The sequence below is a fragment of the Triticum aestivum genome, chromosome 1B (assembly GCF_018294505.1).
Source record: "Triticum aestivum cultivar Chinese Spring chromosome 1B, IWGSC CS RefSeq v2.1, whole genome shotgun sequence".
In the NCBI taxonomy this organism is placed as follows: domain Eukaryota; kingdom Viridiplantae; phylum Streptophyta; class Magnoliopsida; order Poales; family Poaceae; genus Triticum; species Triticum aestivum.
The window spans coordinates 80,905,667-80,919,460 of record NC_057795.1 but is presented as its reverse complement, the minus strand read 5'-3'; the positions used below and the strand labels follow the sequence as shown (position 1 = coordinate 80,919,460).

General features: G+C 45.3%; 1 long non-coding RNA gene across 1 annotated transcript; it reads right to left on the bottom strand.

Moving 5' to 3' along the window:
- Positions 1 to 587: 587 nt before the first annotated feature.
- LOC123108658 (uncharacterized) lies at positions 588 to 4,692 on the bottom strand. The gene is made up of 3 exons (XR_006451989.1): positions 4,335 to 4,692; positions 3,747 to 3,840; positions 588 to 1,623 (listed from the first exon to the last, which is right to left on the bottom strand). It is a non-coding gene; the product is annotated as an uncharacterized lncRNA (long non-coding RNA).
- Positions 4,693 to 13,794: the final 9,102 nt, after the last annotated feature.

Below are 13,794 nucleotides of genomic sequence, written 5' to 3'. Positions count from 1 at the left end.
AGGAGGGGCGTGTGCGTTCCTCCCAAGCACCTCCGATCCCCAGTTGCTGGAGCTAATGGCGAGCCGGCAGGCGATGCAACTTGCGATTCAGCAAGGATTTCAGAAGGTTCACTTAGAACTCGATAGCAAAGAGGTGGTGGCCATGCTCAACAACAGCAGCAAGGATCTCTCGGCGATGGGTCCAATCGTCGATGAAGTGAAAGAGATGCTCAGAACCAGACAAGAGTACAAGGTGAGCTGGGTGAGAAGACCGGCAAATGGCTAAGGAAGGGGTTAGCATGGAGATGAATAAAGTGTGGCTTGATGAACCACCAGAATGTATCCTGCAGATTGTTGCAGAGGAGATTCCAGGTGTTGTCTAACAGCCTGCAAGTAGTGCAGTTTTAGACTTTCTTCTGTTTTCCGTCTGGCCGTTTCTTCTTTTTGGTTTGTTGCCTGCTGTTTAGGGCAGATGAGACTTCGGATGTCGGATGTTGTGAACCTGTTTTGCTTTCTTAGCTTGGAATAAATGCTTTACACAATAATCAGGAAACCAACTACAAATATTGATCTGAAATATAACTGCCGGGAGCTTAAAATGCAAGACATGTTCTACTCCAAATCAATTAATCGTCTGAACTGATTTATTCAGGAAACCAACTAACAAATAGAAGGATCAGATGGGTAATGATAACGTCTTTAAATAGGAGTTCAGCACACCATATGTACAGAAAAACTATGCATAACTATGAGGCATGCTTGTGGAACGTGATTCCCAGTTTCATCCATAAACTGTAACAAACTTAAAATTATGTATTTATTGTGAGGAGCTAGCATACCTGCAGTATGTGACCACCACTTCGACAGACATGGATGATGCCATCGGCACTATCCGCCAGACAAAATAGTACTCCCTCCGTTCACTTTTGTAGGCCGTGGAAGGAGATTTCTGACAGCCCCCCAAAAACGCTAATGGACAACAATACCCTTCCATCAACTTGAAATTCAAAAACCATCGGGATCGCTTCGCCAAGTGCATCGCCTCCCAGCGCGTCGCCGGCTCGCCGCCCAGCTTCTCCCCCCACCTCGCCGGGATCTCCTTCCTGCCCACCTCGCCCAGATTTTCCTCCGCCCAGGATCTCCTCCTCCCTGCCCAGCTTCCTGCTCATCCAGGAACCTTGCCGCCGGCCCCAGGAGGGCACCTCGCCGGCCGCCGGCCCCAGCAGCACTTCGCCGGCAAGGTCAAGCTCGCCCAGAACCACCTCCCTTCTTCCCCGTGTCGCCAGCAAGGTCCAGCTCACCGGGGGCCAGGGGAGAAGATCAGGAGCTCCTCTCATGCGTGACCACCTCCAGGCTCGGTGCTCCTTGCCTAGCAGATCCTCAACTGTAGCTCCTTGCCTTCGGCAGCAGATCCTCAACAGCAGACCATTGGCCCTCAATAGAAGCAACAGCAGCAGATCCTCAACATCCACAGTAGCAAATCATTGGCCCTCAACAGAAGCAACAGCAACAGATCCTCAACATCAACAGTAGCAGATCATTGGCCCTCAACAGAAGCAACAGCAGCAGATCCTCAACGGTGACAACAGTAGATCATTGGCTCAGTATAAATCGTGGTAGTCCCAGACCTCAATTTCACTCCACCTGAAGAAAGCAACGAAGAACCTCAAGAAGGCAACAATGCTGGTCAAAATACAGGTATAATTTCTTTTAATCTTGCATCAAATTATGCCTCAGAGAAGTAACAAAGAAGGGATTGCTAAGACTGAATAGTGCATATGAGGAAGCTTCATTAGACGTTCTACTCCATTTTCAACATCAAGGATTGCTAAGCAATAACAGATTGTGCCTATTGTGAGAACCTGAAGAAAAAGGCAACATTACCTGTCAAAATGGAAACCTTGATGTTGAACATTATCAGGATGAATGATCAATGGAGTAGAATTGTGCATATTGTGTCCATAACAGAGAAGTGACATAGAAGGAAGGGATTGCTAAGATTTCAACATATAATGGAGTATAATTGTGCATAGTGATCAGTAGAATTCTACTCCATTTCTCATCAATGTCGAAATCCTAATGTTCTTGCAGAATTATACTGTATTTTCATATTTAATAACATGCATATTTGGAGTACTCCATTTTCATAATTAACAGCATGCATATTTGGAGTACTCCTAATGTCATTTTAACAGCATGCATATTTGGAGTACTCCATTTGAAATTCTTGCAAATTTATAAAGTACACCATTTTCATACTAGCAATCCTAAACCTCGAAATTATACTGGAGTACAGTAGATTGTTAGGAGGATCTTGCATAAACCAGACAGGTGGGTGTGATGTCTCCCACTTGGTCACTTAGAGAGACTAGACTAGTTAGAGCATTCTCTTTTTTGCTAGGGAAAGGGGAGATGTGTACATACTACAGAGAGAGAGCGGAAATATTCATGGCTACACAGAGAGAGCAGAAACCTTGAACTCAAGAATTTATGTTTATATTTACATCAAGCAACATTTTCAGCAAGAAATACTCCTATGGAATTACTTGCTATTGCTATTGCTGACCTCTTGTTTACATTTCCATCAACCAATTTGTAATATTCTTGCAATAATTAATTTTATTATTCTATTGCTATTGTAGGAGTACAAAGGCAAAGGAATTGGCTCACTGATGCGCAGAGATATGCCGTTTACATGTCCATGGAAACCCTCCATAAGAGTAGAGGAGGCAAGTTCAAGAGAACTGATAAGAAGGACGTGGCTGCAATATTGGGAGCACATGTTCGAAGACTCTGCAGACTTGCATGGTCGAAGTAATGAAGATTGGTGGAGCCAATAAATACAAAATCCCACACATGAACAAGGAAAGGCTAGAAAGGCTACGACTGCTACCGCCCAGGATCTCAGTTCCTCCTGAAGTGTATGCAAAGGCACTAGAGATGCTTGGACACTGATCCTACTCCAGTTTGTTGCCACAGATTATTGTGTAGTCTACTCCGTTGGAGTATGTGTGTATTGTTTGGAGTGTTTTTTATTGTTGCCACAGATTATGTTTGGAGTATGTTTTTATTGCTGCCACAAATTATATACTTGTATATTTATTGTTGCCAAACACTATATATTTATACCGCTGGTGGCGTGGGCGTCTCATCCACCGACGACTCCGACAGCAGCGCTGCTGCAGAATTGCGAAACGTTTATTCAGACAAACAAATTAATTTGCAACTTTGATATGGTTACGGTACAAGATATTTAAACAGTCAAGTGAGTAAGATGCATAAGTTACTACTCCGGAAGATATACTCCATCTGCTTCATTGTCATCCACACACACACAATCTTTCTCCTTCATGTTTTATTCTCCAAAACAGAGGCAGACATGGTTTTCTTTTTTGCAGAAGCAGAATTTGTTGTGGCTTACAAGTTTGTATCATCATCATTGTTACTCCCCTAATTTCAGAAGGCACTTAATTGCAATGGTGATCCGGCGTGTTGATCGTGTTTACAAGGAGTGAACAAGTGTACACATGCACCACCTGACTGATGCGGAGGAGGGAAGTTAGGGAATTGTAGCTTAGGTGACTTCTCTTCTTCATGTTAGAGGATCCACTTCGCACCTGACTAGCTAGCATCAGAAGGATGCACGATGGATCGACAAACGAATTACTGGGTTTTCATTGATGGTCTCTACAAAACACTCTGTCGATGATGTGTCTCATGATTTAGACGGCGACCACTTTACCCAGCTTAAACAAGCAGATGCTTACTCTGTGCGGGTTGATGGCGAAGAAGATGAGCCCGTAGACGTAGCACGCCCTCAGTGACTGCCTCTTCCTCTCCTCTGTACAACTCCAGGGCTTACTACAGCAGACAAAGTAAATGTCAGACCAAGTACTCTAAAATTTGACCTTGAGATGATGAAAATTTTGACTAATGACAAGAAGCTCTTCTTGATATTTGACCTTGAGATGACCAATTGTTTCAGTGTACAAGCATTAGTAGGATTGTGCTTGTAACTGTATTTAGCACTGATATACACAGTGATTCACTTGCAAATTACGACACACTACATCTACTCCCCAAACAGTAACTAGCCAATCTCAGAAGAGCATAAGCAAAAGAAAAGTGCATATTATCCAAACAATTTCTTCAGTACTCAAGCATCACAAGGAAAAAGAGCAGAGCAACACTAGTGCCTAAGTACAAACTAGCCGGATCCAGATGATTTCCGCCAGGCCACAATCGAGAGGATGGTAATCTGTAGGATCAAGATGATTCCTCATTTCAACAGGAGTACTTGGCAGATAATTGAGGGAGTACAGATAATTGGGCGAGATTGGTCAGAGTAGACTGACCTTGCAATCTGACGAACACAAGCGCGGTGAAGGGCCTTAAGCTCCAGATCCGGCCGTCTTACTCCTTAGCGTCGCGTCTCACCGTTGTGGTTCCCCTTGACCTCTTCGTTTGATTCCCAACTGCCCTGGCGCCCAGCCGCGGAGGAGGCGCAGCAGCCGAGGAGGGAGACCGCGGAGGAGATGCAACACCTTGAGCAGCAACAGAGATTCCAGGAGAAGCCGGCAGTGTCGGCCTCCAGCACGGGAAGGTCGACGAAGAGCCCGGATGCGCCGGCATCATCGTCGTCGTTCCTGCAGATCCAGCGGATAAAAATGCGAGCTTTGACCTCCAAAGAATCCCCTTGTTAGAGTCCGAAGCAAAATGGAGCCTCCCCGTGCGTTTGGATTCTCAGTCGTCGGATCGGTTTCCTGATGCAATTCGGGCCGTCGGATCTCAGGCTCGGCTCACGTGAGGCGTCGGATATTTACAATATCGCTGTGAGCCGTCGGATAAAAATTCCAATGGCAACCGTGTAAATACCGTGCCCCCACCAGGGCATTTCGGTCATTTCGCGTAGTGGGGTATAAAGGGGGCCGCTCCTTTGACGGAGACCTAGCCGCCTCCTCCTTTGCTCGCTCCTGCAGCCGCCTCCCTCCCTCCCTCCCACGCAGTCGTCTCCTTCACTCGCTCGCTCTTCATCTGGCAACGGCGGCGGCGGCTCCCGCGCCCGCGTTCTTCCTTCCCCAACGCGCCACGTCGCTCCTCCTTGAGCCGCCGCTCCTCCTCGCGTAGCCCCAGCCTCCTCCCCTGGACACAGCAAGGGGCGACCCCGGCGTCGTCGTCGTCCTCGCGTGCACCCGCATCACCATCGACGAGGCAGGAACCGCTGGCCATCCCTCCGGCAACCACCCCTTCTCCCTCGCGCTCAGCCTCGGTGCCGCTGCCACTACTCACCGTCGCCATTGCCATCCCCGAGAGGAGCGCCAGGCGGGGCTGGCGCATCACGACCGACAGGATGAGCGCAGGAACCGTTGGCCGCACCTCCAGTGACCAGCCTCCTCTCTCGACGCCCGCAGGAGGCCGCCCGCACTACCGCACTCCCACTCTCTCGCCTCTGCCGCCCGCACTACTGCTCGCCTCCATTGGGTTGCCCGCACCGCCGCTCGCCTCCGTCGTGTCACCCGCACCGCAGCTCACCTCTGCATCTCCGTTCGCCTCCCTCAACCGCATCTCTCCTCGCCCGCATCTCGCTGTCGTTGCCCAAGATCTGATTTTTCACCCCACGACGCCTCTTCCTCTCGTCCATGTCGCCTCTCCCTCTCGTCCCTGCCGCCGCTCCTTCCCAGCCATGCTAATTAGGTGTCTAAAAAGGGTAGCACATTTGATTTTGGGTTGATCCTGTTTCTTATGGTGCAGGTTTGATGTACACATCTGTGACTATTTGCTTAAGAAGAAACTTGGAGACGATGGTTAAGACATTCATGGCGGAGGGGAAGGTTGTTGTTGATCCTTTTGTAAGTTTCCCCGCTTCACTTTTTACTTATGCATGATTCCTTATCAAGATTCAGAAAATGTTGCTAGCTCGGTAAATGAACATACTTTTGGTATATGCCCAAAAATGTAAGGTCTATACGCATGCTATTAACCATTGCATGTGATATTTTAGACTGGTATTGTTCCACTAGGACTGGAAATACTTTCGAAAAAATGTTGTGTTACCTCTCTCTTGGCGTCTTGTCGTTGTCGATCTCGGTACTTGCCCGTATGCTATGTGTCTGGATTGGCATTTTTTTATTCTAAATCAAATGTGACATGATGATGGTTCTTGGCTGGTGAAAACATGTGTTCCGTGGTATCCTTTGACACACTGGATTAAGCTTTGTCCTTTGAAACTTTTTGTTTTGGTTTAATTTAGGCATTTAGCTTTTGGCATGCACATGCTTTTATTTGTCCGGATCAAACAGTAGCTTCTTGATTTTGCTATCAGACAATGTTGCTTATATCTAAACATTTAGCATGCACATATTGTTTCTTTGTGGTTTCCATCAAAGATCATCTTTTGTAGTCTTCTTTGTCGATGGTATAATTGATCTTTCCTATATTTCTTATGGGGATCGTCTTTATTTTGGATTTTGCAGGATGCTGTTTCTTTGAGGTTTCCGTCAAAGTAAATTTGCTTGCCTTCTTCTGACTTATTTCCTAGTTAAAGGTGGTTGATGGACAAACAATTAAATCCAATCAGCTACCTCCAGCACTAAATACTGACGTATTGAGCCAGCAACCTATTGGTCCAGTGCGTGTTGCATTTTAGACTTGCATTTAGTAATCTAATGTGATGTTTTAGAAGGTATCCTATTGGTGATAGTCTGCACGCCATCGTTATTGTCATATGTGATCTTAGATTTTACCGGTGTCATCATGCAGGTCGATTAGACCAAGGTATAATTGTTTATGCTAGATGTGCATGCTCAAAGATTTTGGTCGGCAACTTATAGTGTGTGTCAAAGGATTCTGAAAAAGAAGGTGAGTTGTTGTTGGACATTCGACCTTTAGTACAATAACAAAGGCATATGTACCCAGGAATCAGAAACTGAAGCTACTCTTACAAGATAGTAGAATCTTCACTTTCTCTATCCATTTCTTGGACCTGAGTTGCAATGACTCTGACTTGATTCTTGACATGCAGAGATGGCAGTTCTTGCATGATTATGAAAACTACCAATAGAGTGAGAACAAGATGGGGCGCCTAAGAGGCAACATATATGAGCATAAAAGGCAACAGGATAAATGATATTTATGTACTGAAGAAGAGTGGCTGAGTAAGTCTCTCATCATGTACAGCCGGACTATGTACTTGTGCCGGACTGTTGGACTATGAAGATACAAGATTGAAGACTTCGTCCCGTGTCCGGATGGGACTCTCGTTTGCGTGGAAGGCAAGCTTGGCAATTCGGATATGTAGATTTCCTTCTCTATAACCGACTCTGTGTAACCCTAGCCCCCTCCGGTGTCTATATAAACCGGAGGGTTTAGCCCGTAGGACAACAACAATCATAATCATAGGCTAGCTTCTAGGGGTTGGCCTCTACAATCTCGTGGTAGATCAACTCTTGTAATACTCATATCATCAAGATCAATCAAGCAGGAAGTAGGGTATTACCTCCATCGAGAGGGCCCAAACCTGGGTAAACATTGTGTCCCCCGCCTCCTGTTACCATTAGCCTTAGACGCACAGTTCGGGACCTCCTACCCAAGATCCGCCAGTTTTGACACCGACACCGATTCGCCCGACAGCGTGTCCCCGCCCGAGCCATTCCCAGGCAACCACGTGGCACATGGACAGCCGCACCAACCCGGGCAACGTGGTTCGCCTCTTGCTGACCGCCAGGTGAACCAATCGAGCGAGGGAGCCGTGCGTGCCTCCTCTGGCGCCGCGCATCTGCCCTGACAGGATGGGGGATCCTTTGTCGCTAACAACAGATCCGACACGAGATCGCATGCGGGTGTTCACCTCTCCACTGGATCTTTTGTGCCACATGCATCTGCAGCTTCTGATGTACCGACTCGACGAACAAGGTCACAACATGGTATTATAAAACCTCAAGTTCGTACAGATGGTATTGTCAGGTATGATAAGCTCAAAGTACATTTTGGTGGGCTGACAACTACTAGCGAACCCAATAGCTTGCAGGAAGCTTTGAGTGATACAAATTGGAAAAAGCCTATGAATGATGAGTATGACGCTCTTCTTAAAAACAAAACATGGCACTTAGTCCCACCAACAAAAAATAAAAATGTTATTGATTGTAGGTCGGTGTATAGAATTAAAAGGAAAGCAAGTGGTCAGATTGACAAATATAAGGCAAGGCTAGCAACAAAGAGTTTTAAGCAGAGATATGTTGGGGAACGTAGCAGAAATTCAAAATTTTCCTACGTGTCACCAAGATCTATCTATGGAGGGACCAGCAACGAGTAGAAAGAGAGTGCATCTACATACCCTTGTAGATCGCTAAGCGGAAGCGTTCAAGTGAACGGGGTTGATGGAGTCGTACTCGTCGTGATTCAAATCACCGATGATCAAGTGCCGAACGCACGGCACCTCCGCGTTCAACACATGTACAGCCCGATGACGTCTCCCACGCCTTGATCCATCAAGGAGAGAGGGAGAGGTTGAGGAAGATTCAGCAGCACGACGGCGTGGTGGTGGATGCAGGGCGTCACAGTAGCAGGGCTTCGCCTATACTACGAGAGAGAGAGACGTAACGGGGAGAGAGGGAAGCACCAAAGGCTCAGGTATTGTTGCTCCTCCTTTTCCCCACTATATATAGGGCCAAGGGAGAGGGGGAGGGCGCAGCCTTGCCCCTTCCTCCAAGGAAGGGTGCGTCCAAGGGTGGGGAGGAGTCCATCCTCCCCAAGGCACCTCGGAGGTGCCTTCCCCCTTTAGGACTCTCCCCTTTTTCTCTTCTCTTGGCGCATGGGCCTCTTGGGGCTGGTGCCCTTGGCCCATGTAGGCCAAGGCGCACCCCCTACAGCCCATGTGGCCCCCCGGGGCAGGTGGCCCCACCCGGTGGACCCTTGGGACCCTTCCGGTGGTCCCGGTACAATACCGATGACCCCGAAACTTGTCCCGATGGCCGAAATAGCACTTCCTATATATAATTCTTTACCTCCGGACCATTCCGGAACTCCTCGTGACGTCCGGGATCTCATCCGGGACTCCGAACAATATTCGGGTTACTGCATACACATATCTTCATAACCCTAGCGTCACCGAACCTTAAGTGTGTAGACCCTACGGGTTCGGGAGACATGCAGACATGACCGAGACGTTCTCCGGTCAATAACCAACAGCGGGATCTGGATACCCATGATGGCTCCCACATGTTCCACGATGATCTTCATCGGATGAACCACGATGTCAAGGACTTAATCAATCCCGTATTCAATTCCCTTTGTCTATCGGTATGTTACTTGCCCGAGATTCGATCGTCGGTATCCAATACCTTGTTCAATCTCGTTACCGGCAAGTCACTTTACTCGTTCCGTAACACATCATCCCGTGATCAACTCCTTGGGCACATTGCGCATATGATGATGTCCTACCGAGTGGGCCCAGAGATACCTCTCCGTTTACACAGAGTGACAAATCCCAGTCTCGATCCGCATAAAACAATAGATACTTTCGGAGATACCTGTAGTGCACCTTTATAGTCACCCAGTTACGTTGTGACGTTTGATACACCCAAAGCACTCCTACGGTATCCAGGAGTTACACGCTCTCATGGTCAAAGGAAGAGATACTTGACATTGGCAAAGCTCTAGCAAATGAACTACATGATCTTTTGTGCTAGTCTTAGGATTGGGTCTTGTCCATCACATCATTCTCCTAATGATGTGATCCCGTTATCAACGACATCCAATGTCCATAGCCAGGAAACCATGACTATCTGTTGATCACAACGAGCTAGTCAACTAGAGGCTCACCAGGGACATATTGTGGTCTATGTATTCACACGTGTATTACGATTTCCGGATAATACAGTTATAGCATGAATAAAAGACAATTATCATGAACAAGGAAATATAATAATAATACTTTTATTATTGCCTCTAGGGCATATTTCCAACAGTCTCCCACTTGCACTAGAGTCAATAATCTAGTTCACATTGCCATGTGATTAACACTCACAGGTCAGATCGCCATGTGACTAATACCCAAGAGTTTACTAGAGTCAGTAGTCTAGTTCACATCACTATGTGATTAACACTCAATGAGTTTTATGTTTGATCATGTTGCTTGTGAGAGAGGTTTTAGTCAATGGGTCTGAACCTTTCAGATCCGTGTGTGCTTTACAAATCTCTATGTCATCTCCTAGATGCAGCTACCACGCTCTATTTGGAGCTATTCCAAACAACCGTTCTACTTGGAGCTATTCTAAATTATTGCTCCATTATATGTATCCGGTCTCTCTACTCAGAGCTATCCAGATAGGTGTCAAGCTTGCATCGTCGTAACCTTTACGACGAACTCTTTTACCACCTCCATAATCGAGAAAATTCCTTAGTCCACTAGTTACTAAGGATAACTTTGACCGCTGTCCTGTGAGCCATTCTTGGATCACTCTTGTACCCCTTGACTGACTCATGGCAAGGCACACTTCAGGTGCGGTACACAGCATAGCATACTGAAGAGCCTACGTCTTAAGCATAGGGGACGACCTTCGTCCTTTCTCTCTATTCTGCCGTGGTCGAGCTTTAAGTCTTAACTTCGTACCTTACAACTCAGGCAAGAACTCCTTCTTTGACTGGTCCATCTTGAACACCTTCAAGGTCATGTCAAGGTATGTGCTCATTTGAAAGTATTATTAAGCATTTTGATCTATCCTTATAGATCTTGATGCTCAATGTTCAAGTAGCTTAATCCAGGCTTTCCATTGAAAAACACTTTCAAAATAACCCTATATGCTTTCCAGAAATTCTACGTCATTTCTGATCAACAATATGTCAACAACATATACTCATCAGAAATTCTATAGTGCTCCCACTCACTTCTTTGGAAATACAAGTTTCTCATAAACTTTGTACAAACCCAAAATCTTTGATCATCATCAAAGCATACATTCCAACTCCGAGATGCTCACTCCAGTCCTTAGAAGGATTGCTGGAGCTTTGCATACTTATTAGCATCTTTCGGGATTGACAAAACCTTCCGGTTGTATCACATACAACCTTTCCTCAAGAAAATCGTCGAGGAAACAATGTTTTGACATCCTATCTGCAAGATTTCATAAATAATGCAGTAATCGCTAATATAATTCCAACAGACTCTTAGCATCGCTACGAGTGAGAAAATCTCACCGTAGTCAACTCCTTGAACTTGTCAGAAAACATCTTAACGACAAGTCGATCTTTCTTAATGGTGACATTTACCATCATCGTCCGTCTTCCTTTAAAATCCATCTGTACTCAACAGCCTTACGACCATCAAGTAGTTCTTCCAAAGTCTATACTTTGTTTTATACATGGATCCTATCTCGGATTTCATGGCTTCTAACCATTTGTCGGAATTTGGGCCCACCATCGCTTCTCCATAGCTCGTAGGTTCATTGTTGTCTAGCAACATGACCTTCAAGACAGGATTACGTACCATTCTGAAGTAGTACGTATCCTTGTCACCCTACGCAGTATGGCAGTGATTTGATCCGAAACTTCATGATCAATATCACAAGCTTCCACTTCAATTGGTGTAGGTGCCACGGGAACAACTTCCTGTGCCCTGCTACACACTGGTTGAAGTGATGGTTCAATAACCTCATCAAGTCTCCACCATCCTCCCACTCAACTCTTTCGAGCGAAACTTTTCCTCGAGAAAGGACCCGATTCTAGAAACAATTCATATTGCTTTCAGATCTGAATTAGGAGGTATACCCAACTGTTTTGGGTGTCCTATGAAGATGTATTTTATCCGCTTTGGGTTCGAGCTTAATCCTGAAACTTTTTCACATAAGCGTCGCAGCCCCAAACCTTTAAGAAACGACAACTTAGGTTTCTCTAAACCATAATTCATACGGTGTCATCTCAACGGAATTATGTGGTGCCCTATTTAAAGTGAATGTGGTTGTCTCTAATGCCTAACCCATGAACAATAGTGGTAATTCAATAAGAGACATCATGGTATGCACCATATCCAATAGGGTGCAACTATGATGTTCGGACACACCATCACACTATGGTGTTCCAGGCGGTATTAATTGCGAAACAATTTCCACAATGTCTTAATTGTGTGCCAAAACTCGTAACTCAGATATTCATCTCTATGATCATATCATAGACATTTTATCCTCTTGTCACAATGATCTTCTGCTTCACTCTGAAATTACTTGAACCATTCAATAATTCAGACTTGTGTTTCATCAAATAAATATTCTCAACATCTACTCGAATCATCTGTGAAGTAAGAACATAACAATATTCACTGCATGCCTCAGCACTCATTGGACTGCACACATCAAAAATGTGTTACTTCCAACAAGTTGCTATCTTGTTCCATCTCACTGAAAACGAGGCTTTTCAGTCATCTTGCCCATGTGGTATGATTTGCATATCTCAAGTGATTCAAAATCAAGAGAGTCCAAACGGTCCATTTGCATGGAGTTTCTTCATGCATATACCCCAATAGACATGGTTCGCATGTCTCAAACTTTTCAAAAATGAGTGAGTCCAAAGATCCATCAACATGGAGCTTCTTCATGCGTTTTATACCATTATGACTTACATGGCAGTGCCACAAGTAAGTGGTACTATCATTACTATCTTATATCTTTTGGCATGAAAATGTGTATCACTATGATCGAGAATCAATAAACCATTCCTTTAGGTGCAAGACCATTGAAGGTATTATTCAAAAATAGAGTAACCATTATTCTCCTTAAATGAATAACCGTATTGCGATAGACATAATCCAATCATGTCTATGCTCAACGCAAACACCAATCTGGGTGGTAGAGGGAGCGTGCGATGCTTGATCATATCAACATTGGAAACATTTCCAACACATATCGTCAGCTCACCTTTAGCTAGTCTCCGTTTATTCCGTAGCTTTTATTTCGAGTTACTAACACTTAGCAACCGAACCGGTATCTAATACCCTGGTGCTACTAGGAGTACTAGTAAAGTACACATTAACATAATGTATGTCCAATATACTTCTATCGACCTTGTCAGCCTTCTCATCTACCAAGTATCTAGGGTAATTCTGCTCCAGTGGCTGTTCCCTTTATTACAGAAGCACTTAGTCTCGGGTTTGGGTTCAACCTTGGGTTTCTTCACTAGAGCAGCAGCTGAATTGCCGTTTCATGAAGTATCCCTTCTTGCCCTTGCCCTTCTTGAAACTAGTGGTTTCACCAACCATCAACAATTGATGCTCCTTATTGATTTCTACTTTCGCGGTGTCAAACGTCACGAATATTTCAAGGATCATCATATCTATCCCTGATATGTTATAGTTCATCACGAAGCTCTAGCAGCTTGGTGGCAATGACTTTGGGGAAACATCACTATCTCATCTGGAAGAACAACTCCCACTCGATTCAAGTGATTGTTGCACTCAGACAATCTGAGCACAAGCTCAACAATTGAGCTTTTCTCCCTTAGTTTGCAGGCTAAGAAAATCGTCGGAGGTCTTATACCTCTTGACGTGGGCATGAGCCTGAAATCCCAATTTCAGCCCTCGAAACATCTCATATGTTCCACGACGTTTCGAAAACGTCTTTGGTGCCTCTACTTAAACCATTTAATTGAACTATCACGTAGTTATCAAAACGTGTATGTCCGATGTTCGCAACATCGACAAACGATGTTGGGGTTCAACACACTGAGCGGTGCATTAAGGACATAAGCTTTCTACTGATCGCATAATCGCTACTATTAACTTTTGACTATATTTTCTCTAGGAACATATCTAAACAGTGGAACTAAAGC